Here is a 10,461-nt window from a genome sequence, read left to right as displayed (position 1 = left end):
GGCTAACATTCATTTAGATGGCTGCCATGGCAAAATCTGGCACCTCAGAGAAAATATGTATGAAGAGAATCATGAGTCCTTATTGGCAGAAAGTTGGCATTAGAGTTTAGAGGTTACTAGGAAATCTCTCACGGGGTACATGCATAAAAGACCTAGGAGCTAGAAATGGAAGCAACTAGCTGGTACAAGAGATTGGAGCTAAGAAGATCCAAGTTCAAATTTTGCCTCATACACTTAGAATTTGTGTGACCCAGGGCATCTAATTTGACCTCTCTAGGCTTCAGTTTTCTCCCTTTTAAAACAATGGAACTGGGCTCCATGGCCTCTAAGGTCCCTTCTGACTCTAAATGTGGGGTCCTACAACCCAATGCTAATGGCACTAGTAGCTAGTAGGGTCTGGAAATGAGTGGGATGCTAGAGTAGGTGATATTTTAAATTCAAGGGACATGAAGATGGTAGGTGATATCAGGATTTTTTCATGAAAATTGGATACCGTCAGCAAACTGCTAAAATTGTCCAATGTCTTCTGGAAATTGATGAATTAGGGCAACTGTATATACTTAGGCGATAGGTTTGTTAAGAATTTGAAGAAAATTTTCTGTGTCTGATTGGGTACACAGGAAAGAACACTAGGCTTAGAGCTAGAATACCTAGATTCACATCCCACATCCAAGATACCTATGTGACCTTCAACTCTCAGAGTCTTTGCTTCTTCATCTTCGAAGTGAAGATAATAATATTTATACACATATATACACACATACATCTATACATGTACATATTTGTACACTATATAGACATTACTTTATTAATAGCATAATATTTTAAAATACATTGTAACTATAAAATGCTATATGAATATCAGCTTTTATTATTCTGTGGCAGCTAGGTGGTACAGTAGATAGAGTTCTGGATTCAGACCCTGGAAGAGCTGAGGTAAAATTATGCCTCAGATGTTTACTAGTTATGTGACTCTGGGGCAAGTAAGCTAATCTCTCTGTCTCAGTTTCACCATCTATAAAATGGGGATAATAATAGCACCTACTTCACAGGGTTATTTTGAGGATCAAACCAGGTGCATATGATGCCATATAATCATCATCATCATCATTATCATTATCATCAAGTAAAGTTTGGATAAATATGGATGTATTATCAAGATATGCAATAGATGTATTCCTGAAGCATAAAATCATTTTATTTCTTAATCAAATTATATTTGCTCATTGCCTTACATTACAAATTCAATTATCTTTTTGCCCCTTCATTTCTGGTTGATTTTCAGTTGGTAGTACTCCTTAATATTTTTACATTGAATTTCTGTCTCCCTGGGAAGTAAACTCATGGGCAAGGGAGGCTTATACCTTTACATGAAAAGTTCACCATATCCATAAAATATCACCCCTTGTTCAAAGGATAATAGAAGGTGGTGAGAATTTTACCTGACTCTTGGGTCATGCCTGAACACACCTGATAAAGGAAAGCTATTAATGAACTGTAGAACATCTAAAGAAATGAAACCAGGATGGTGAGAGAACTGTAGAACACACCATACATGGTTTGGTTGAAAAAAATGGGGATGTTTAGCCTGGGAAATGAAAGATTTGGAAGGGGCATGAGAGTATTTAAAGGACTGTCATGTGAAAGAGGATTATAATTGTGTCTATTGGGCCCGTAAGGCAAGACCAGCAGAAGTTAGTAGAAGTTGCAGAGAAGAAAGCCTTGAAATAATTAAAGTTATCTTAAAAGTATGGTGGTAAGGAGGAAGGGGAAAGAGAATAACACTTCACAATGGTAGAAATATTGCAAACATCTTTTACAGACCACAATTCACCTAAAATTATAATTAACAAAAGGTCACTAAAAATAATTAAAATTAATTGGAAGCTAAATAATTGAATTCTAAAGAACAAATGGGCTAAAGAACAAATCATATAAATGATAGACAATTTCATTAAAGATAATGACAACAATAGGATAACATACCAAAGGCAAAGTAGTCCTTAGGGAAAGTTATCTCTAACTTTAATCAGTAAAAAAGAGAAAGAAATGGTCAACATTCTGGGGATGAAATTAAAAGATATCAGAAAACTAACAAATTAAAAACCAAAATAGAAATTCTGAAAATCAAAAAAGAAATTTTAAAAACTAAAAGAATTAATAAAATAATAAATTAAAAATAACAATAAATTAATGGATTAGTAATATAAACCAGGAGCTTTTTTTAAATCAATGAACTAGACAAACCTAGCTAAGAAAATAGATAAATTAGCTAACAGTAAAATTTAAAGTTGGCTAATCTGAGTTTCTTTAAAGAAAAGAGAAAATCGTCTTACCAGAATCAAAAATGGAAAAGGAAAATTCACAACAATGAATAAAGGAAAGTATTAGAAATGATTTTCTCAATTATATGCCAATAAAACTGGCAAGTGAAATGATGTAAATATGTAAAATTATAAAATGCCCAGATTAAGAACAATAAAGAACTTAATCTAATTTTAGAAAGAAAACAAAAATAGCAATAAGCCATAATGAGCTCTTAAGGAAAAACACTCTGGGACCAGACAGATTTATAAAGGTAAATTCTATCAACCATTAACAATAGTAAGAATTCTAATATTAAATAAGCTCTTTGAAGAAAAAAAAAACAAGAAAAAGAAGGATTCCTACGAAATTCCCTCTATTTTATATATGTATATATATGTATATATATATATATATATATATATATATATATATATATATATATATATATATAGTCTTGACAACAACAGAGAGACAAAAGAGGAGTAAAACTGTAGACCAATATCCCTAATGAGCACTGAGGCAAAAAGAAAGAAAGAAAGAAAGAAAGAAAGAAAGAAAGAAAGAAAAGAAAGAAAGAAAGAAAGAAAGAAAGAAAGAAAGAAAGAAAGAAAGAAAGAAATAGATAGATAAATAGATAAATAAATTTTAAAAAAGATTACCAGGGAAGCTACAGTAACATTTCAAAAAGATTATACATTATAGGAATAAACTTGAAGCCTTCCCAATAAGTTCAGGGGTGAAACTCGTCGAAACAATTAACACTTTAGCAAAGTTGTGGAATATAAAATAAACCCACATAAATCTTCAGCATTGCTATATGCTACCAACAAAACCCAGCAGGAAAAGATAGAAAGAGAAATTCCATTTTTAAAAATTCAGAAAATATAAAATACTTGGAAAATAATTGGAAATAGGAACACAATTACAAAACACTTTTCACATAAAAATAGATCTGAACAATCAGAGAAATATTACTTGCTCATGGGTAGGCTGAGCCAATATAATAAAAATGACAATTCTAATCAAGTCAATTTACTTATTCAGTGCCATTGCAATCAAACTCCCAAAGAATTATTTTAAAGAACTAGAAAAAAAAACAATAAAATTCATCTGGAAGAACAAAAGGTCAGGGGAATGAATGAAAAATAAAATTATGAAGGAAGACAGCCAAGTAGTACCAGATCTCAAACTATACTATAAATCCATAATCATAAAAACAGTTTTGTACTGTTTTAAAATAAAGAGGTAAATCAGTGGGACAGATATAGAGAAGCAAATGAGTAAGTAGCCTAGTATTTGATAAATACACAAATCCCAGTTATTGGACTAAGAATTTACTTTTCAATAAAATCTGTAAGAAAGATAGAAAATAACCTGGCAAAACCTAGGTATAAATAAACATTTTACACCATATTCCAAGATAAGCTCCAAAGGAATACATGGATTTAACGTAAAAGATTATATCACAAACAAGTTAGAAGAACAAGGAAGAAAATATCTCTCAGATCTATGGCGAAGGGAAGAGTTAATTACCAAAAAAATAGAGAGTATCAAAGAAGATGAAATGGATAATTTTGATTATAAACAATTAAAAAGTTTTTGCCCAAACAATACCAATGCAGCTAAAATTAGAAGGGAAACAGGCAACTGTGAAAAGGTCATTATAGCAATTTTCTCTGATAAAGATCTCAATTTTCAGATACATGGATTCAAATTCATAAGAATAAGAATCATTTCTCAATTGGTAAATGATCTATGAATATGAATAAGCACTTTTCAGAGGAAGAAATCCAAGCTGTCAATAGCTATATGAAAAATGTTCCAAATCACTAATAAATAGTGAAATACAAATTAAGGTAGCTCTGAGTTTCCTCCTCATACCCATCAGATCAGCAAAGTTGACAAAAACAGAAACTGACAAGTGTTGGTGGGGGCGGGAAAGGGGGCTATGGGAAGCCTCAGTAGGAGCCACTGGAGATCACTGAATGGGGCAAAAAGGTGACCTGGTCAAATTTGAGCTTTAAGAGTTCACTTTGATAGCTAAATTGAGGATGAACTGGAATGGAAAGCTGAACTTGAGAAAGGCTAACCAGAAGGCTGTTGAAAAAGTTGTAATGTGAGATGATGAGAGCCTGCACTAGATGTCTCATTAAGTGGCACTGGACCTAGAATCAGAAAGACTCATCTTCCTGAGTCCAAATCTGACCTCAGGCACTTACCAGCCGTGTGACCCTGGGCAAGTCACTTAACCATGTTTGCCTCAGTTTCCTCATTTGTAAAATGAGCTGAAGAAGGAAATGATTAACCACTCCAGTTCTTTGCCAAACAAAAACAAAAACAAAAAACAAATGAGGTCACAAAGAGTCAGACAGGACTGAAAAGTGATTGAACAACACCCTACGAGGTGGATAGCAGTGTCAGAAGAGAAAAGGGGGTATATGTAAGAAATGCATAAACTCAACAGGACATGGCAAGTGATATTCAGTATGAAAGTGAAGAGTTAAGGATGATACCAAAGCTAGGAACCTGGGCGATTAGGAGGATTTTAGTATCCTGAATAAAAGAGAAGTAAAGTAAAAGAGAAGTCAGGAAGAGGGGAAGGTTTTGAGGGAGAAAGATAATATGTTCAGAGCTGAATACACTGACTTTCACATGTCTATGAGACATCCAGCTGAAAATGTTGAAAGGCTGGGGCAGCTAGGTGGCCTAGTGGAAAGAGCACTGGCCCTGGAGTCAGGAGGACCTGAGTTCAAATCCAGTCTCAGACACATAACGCTTACTAGCTGTGTGACCCTGGGCAAGTCACTTAACTCCATTGCCTAACTCCCCAAAAAAAGCTTCAGTGACCTTATTTGGGGGCAGCTAAGTAGTGCAGCGGATAGAGCTCTAGCCTTGGAGTCAGGAGAACCTGAGTTCAAATGTGGTGTCAGACACTTGACACTTACTAGCTTTCTGACCCTGGGCAAGTCACTAAACCCCAATTGCCTCACCAAAAAGCAAAAGCAAAAAAAAAAATGTTGAAAGGCATTTGGAAATGCTAGGTTGCAGGTCAGGGAAAGAGAGAGAAAATAGTTTTGTTAATTAAAAAAAATTATTATTTTTTTTAATATGGAATGGAGTCTCCAAAAGGAGTTATCTCCCTTTCCCTAGAGATATTCTTATTTGAATGCTAGATGACCCCTTGTTAGTATAACCAAACTGGTTTTTTTTGTCCAGAGTAAGAGACATATGTGGATATAAATAGCCACAGTAACTAATAATCCATGAGTACAATTCCTAACTAGAAGACTCCCAGTTCCAAAACTGCTTGCCTAAGATATGAATGGTGCATTTTTACACTGAGGTAGACAAAGGGACCTGATGCCTATTAGGCATATGCACCATTCAGTTGCCCTCTGGTGATAAGGCTAGTATTATATAGGAGTAATTAAATATATGTACAGCCTCATTTCAATAGGCCAAAGATGTGCTTCCCAATGGGTAAGAGTGAAGTAGACCACAGACTGAGCGTGTTCTTCTTATGCCTTTTTTTGTATCAGTCAGTGAAGATCCAGTGATAGCTTTTTTTTTAAAATTTTATTCAATAAACCCAAAATGAAGGCTACTCTGAAATTAACAAGAATTTGTTCAGCAGTTACTGTGTGTCAGGCACTTGTGGATACACACACACACACACACACACAAAGAGACAGAGAGAGACACACACATACAGAGAGACACAGAGAGAGAGAGAGAGAGAGAGAGAGAGAGAGAGAGAGAGAGAGAGAGAGAGAGAGAGAGAGAGAGAGAGAGAGAGAGAGATTGTCTGTTGAAATTTTGGACCTAACACATTGGGTACAATAGAAACTTTTGTTCAATGAACTACATAGCCTAGGAGAGTAGTTTTCAAACTTTTTGGTCTCAGGAACCCTTCACACTCTTAAAAATTATTGAGGATCCCCAAGAGCTTGAATTCATGTGCGTTATATCTATTGATATTTGCCATAATAGAAATTAAAACTGATACATTTAAAAATGTCCCTTGATTAATTATTATTGATAAACTCATTACATACTAATATAAACAACATATTTTGTGAAAACAACTATATTTTTCAAAACAAAAAAATTACCCAGAAGAATGGCATTGTTTTACATATTTTTGCAAATCTCTTTGCTATCCGACTTAATAGAAGACAGCTGGATTCTGTTACCTGTTTCTGTATTCAATATGCTGTGATACGTTGTTTCTGCACAAGTATATGTAGAAAATCCAGCCTCACACAGATACGTAATTGGAAAAGGGAGGAGTATTTTGATAGTCAAATTGCAGCTTAGTATTATTAGTAGTAGCATTTAATTATTATCATTCAAATATTTCTTACCTTGCAGGGCCCCTGAAAGAGTCTCAGAGACCCTCACTGGTTCTTGGACCAAATTTTGAGAACTGTTCTCCTAGGAGATTGCTTCCAAGTCTGAGACTCTGATCATGAATCTGAAAAATTAGATGTTATTTGGAATATTTGTAAATATTTAACTATTAGTATTCCTAACCTAACCCAAGTTAGGATAACAATAAGACATTATTGTTTATGATTAAAAGAGCTCCAACTCATCCCAATACATTGTTGACCCTGAAAAATGGGGAAATGGACAAAAATAAAAACATTGGCTCTATTATCATTTCCCAGAAAAATTTTAACTATTACAAAATGGTCAATACAATGAGAAGATAGAAAGAGTCTAGAAGCCACCTCAGCCAGCTATTACGTCTGGATCAACTGACTAATCTACAAGTGTTTAAGCATTTATTACGTACCACGCACTGGACTAACGACTAGGGATAAAGAATGGAACAATCTCTACTCTCAAGGCACTAATATTCTACTGGAAATTATGTATACACATATATGTGCATATATATATATATGTATATATATATATATATATGTGTATGTGTGTGTGTATGTACACATTGATATATATATTTATACATGCACACATATGTGTTTATGCTGCATATATGTATATACATACACCAAGCATAAATATAAAGTGAATAAATATTTACAGACTAATTAAATATAGCTTGAGAGGGAAGGCACAAGCAGTTGGAGGTCAGGAATGACTTGATACAGAAGATGGTGTCTGAACTCAGTTGTAAGAGAAAACAGGGAAATCAGGGAATAATTTGTTGTAAAAAACATGGAGAAGGGAGGTGAATGTTACAAGTGAGGAACAGACAAAGACAATTGGGCTAGATTACAGAGTGCAGGAAGGAGAATAATATGCAATGAGTCTGGAAAGATAGGTTCTGGCCAAGTTGTACAGGGCTTTAAAAGCTAAGCAGAGGAGTTTATTTTTTTATCCTGGAGGCAATAGGAAACCACTGGAGTTGATTAAGGAAGGGAGTCACATGATCAGATCTGTGCTTAAGGAAAATGACTTCGGCAGGTGTGTAAGATGGTCTGGAGTGGGGAGAGGCTCGAGGCAGAGATACCAATTAGGAGGGTGTTGCAACCAACAATTTAGAGGAGAGGTGACAAGGGCCTGCACTAAGGTTGTGTCTGGGTGGGTGGATAAAAGGGGTCTCAAACATGCCCATAGTGTGATGGGGTACAGTCTCGCAAAACAATCACTGCATCACAAACACACTTGAGTCTCTCTCTCAAAGATGTCTTCACATTCTGACCTTATATCCTCTGACACTCAAGAGGACCAAGTGCTGCCCCCACTCCCCCCAAAAAAGATGCCCAAGTAAGGAACATACAGACACTCATACTCTTCCCTGACTTCCCCACTAATAGTTAGTGCACTCTAAAAGGAAAACCAAGCCTCATGTCCATAATTCAATAGCATCCTTCTCAATCTCCTTAGGCTCACCTAAGTCTCTTTGTGCTTGACAGTACAAGCTGCCTAAAGGCACCAAAACTCTATGAACTCAATTAAATCTCCCACCAATTAGCAATATACTTTCCTCCTTCTTAAACATCTTAGGTAATGCTACTCCTGTGTGCTGCCCCAATAGAAATGGAAATGTCACCCACCTGTGCCAGCTCCGTTGCATTTCACAGCCTCCTTGCTGACCAGCCAACTTGCTTCCCTTGGCTATGGCTGATTCTCTAATCCTAGAGCTGAGAATCTTGTCCCCTTCTCTCCCTGGAAGGAAGAATATGATTCAACCTCTTTTTATGTGTCTTAAAGGGCACTGACAGTTTCCCTGTCTCCACTGATGTGTGGTTTCCAATTTCTTTAGAGTTTTCTGTTTTGTGGATTGACCCAGTGTCAGCTACTCCATACAAATAAGACCTCTCACCATATGCTCAATGGTCCCTTGTCTAGCACTCTCTTCCCATAGATGGTGTTTTGCCTATTTCTCTTGAAAGTCTGGTTAATGCTGTCATTCCCATTATCTCTTTTACATTCTGGATTTTCCTAGTAAAATCAGTCAAACTCCTACACCTTACTGTTTCCCCTGGGGCTTTACCAGTCAGGGAAGAGTCTTGAATTTAAAAGTTCTGCCAACCAAGGGCTCCAATTCCCTCTTTTAAACAAGGTCACCTGCTGCTACAGCAAGAGGACTGTTCCTCAACATTTTTCCCCGTTTGATTTGACTCATGGCTCAAATGGGAAGCCTCCTACTCGTCAGAGAAGCTCATCCCACTTGAAATAGCTCTAATTATTAAGCAGTTTTTCCTGACATCAAGCCCAAATTTGCTTTTTGGCCACTTTCAACCACTGCCCCTGGTTCTGCCCTCTGGGGACCAACAAAATCAGCTTAATCCTTCTTCCACATGACTGCCCTTTAGATACTTGAACAGAACTGTCTTGTGCCCTCTGAATCTTCTTCAGGCTAAATACTCTGACTTCTTTCCAACCTGTTTTCTTATATTTTCAGTAGGTTGCTTTTGCTTTCCTTCCTCACTCTTGGGCTCTTCCTCACCTCTTTCACTGCTGCAGAGTCCTCCCTGCCCACACTCTGGTCCTCAGCCTGCTCACTCTGTATTGTCAGATATATTCTCATCTGAATAACTTTTCTGATTTCTGTTTGCTATTAGATGGAATAAATAGAACTATTTGCTATTTGAGGTCTTTGTATAACTGGAATTTGGTGGGGAGTCAAATTTAGGATATTATAACTTGGGATATTCCTTCCCCATTAAGGGATAGCAATTAGGAGCATATTTTGAACTTAAAAATTATTTTCCTTGGACTAGCTGTATCTGGGAGGAGGTGGATGGATATATTCCAGCCTGATGACAGCATAGTGGTCAGCCTTATCACCCTAATCTCCTGTTCCCTTCCTGAAAGAAATCAAAGTCACCCTAGGTGAAGTGTGTGGGTGGGGGCTGGGGGGAAGGTGCACAGGACACTTCAAAGACACTATTCACTCTCCTCAAAAGTCACATCTAGACAGACCTATGTGAATGCACATAACCAATGAGGAGAATCTTAAGCGAATGGACTCAAGCCTCTGGTTACACTTGTTTCATTGACTTGAAAGATATAGATAACATAAGATACACCTAGTTTATTTTTCATTGGTTTTTAAAACATTTGACTCAGTCCTTCATAATCTCTCCCCCTCCCTACCTTTCTAGTTTTCTTATACCATATTCCCCTCCATAACCTCTGTGTATCAATGACACTGGGCTTCTTTCTGTTCCTCATGCAAGACACTTCATTTCCTAACGCAATGCATTTTTACTGGCAGTCTCTAATGCCTGCAACTCTCTTCTTCCTCACTTCTGCCTCCCAGCTTCCCTGATTCTCTTCATGTCTATATTAAAATCATACTGCACTTTCAATAAGAAGGTTTTTTTCCCAATCCTCCTTAATGCTACTGCCTTCCTCTGCCGATCACCAGTTTATCCTTTCTATATCTTGTTTGTATATAATCTCTCGCATTACACTGTGAGCAACTTGAGATCAAAAACTATTTTGCCTTGCTTTATATCTTGGTGTATAGCACAGTACCTGGCACATATTAGGTGTTTAATGTTTGTTGACTGTTGACAGTCAACAGTCAACAAAATAAAACCCTGAAAATTCTTAGTTTCATGTAGTCTCTATGGCAGGTGTGAGTAAGGAAACAACTCCATTCAATGATCTATTGAGTATTCGTACCAAGCAATCTGTAAAATATGGAGGAATGTTAATCTCAGGTGTTTGCCT

Source organism: Phascolarctos cinereus, unplaced genomic scaffold, assembly GCF_003287225.1.
Source record: "Phascolarctos cinereus isolate Bilbo 61053 unplaced genomic scaffold, phaCin_HiC Scaffold_3;HRSCAF=262, whole genome shotgun sequence".
NCBI lineage: Eukaryota > Metazoa > Chordata > Mammalia > Diprotodontia > Phascolarctidae > Phascolarctos > Phascolarctos cinereus.
This window is presented reverse-complemented; position numbering follows the sequence as displayed.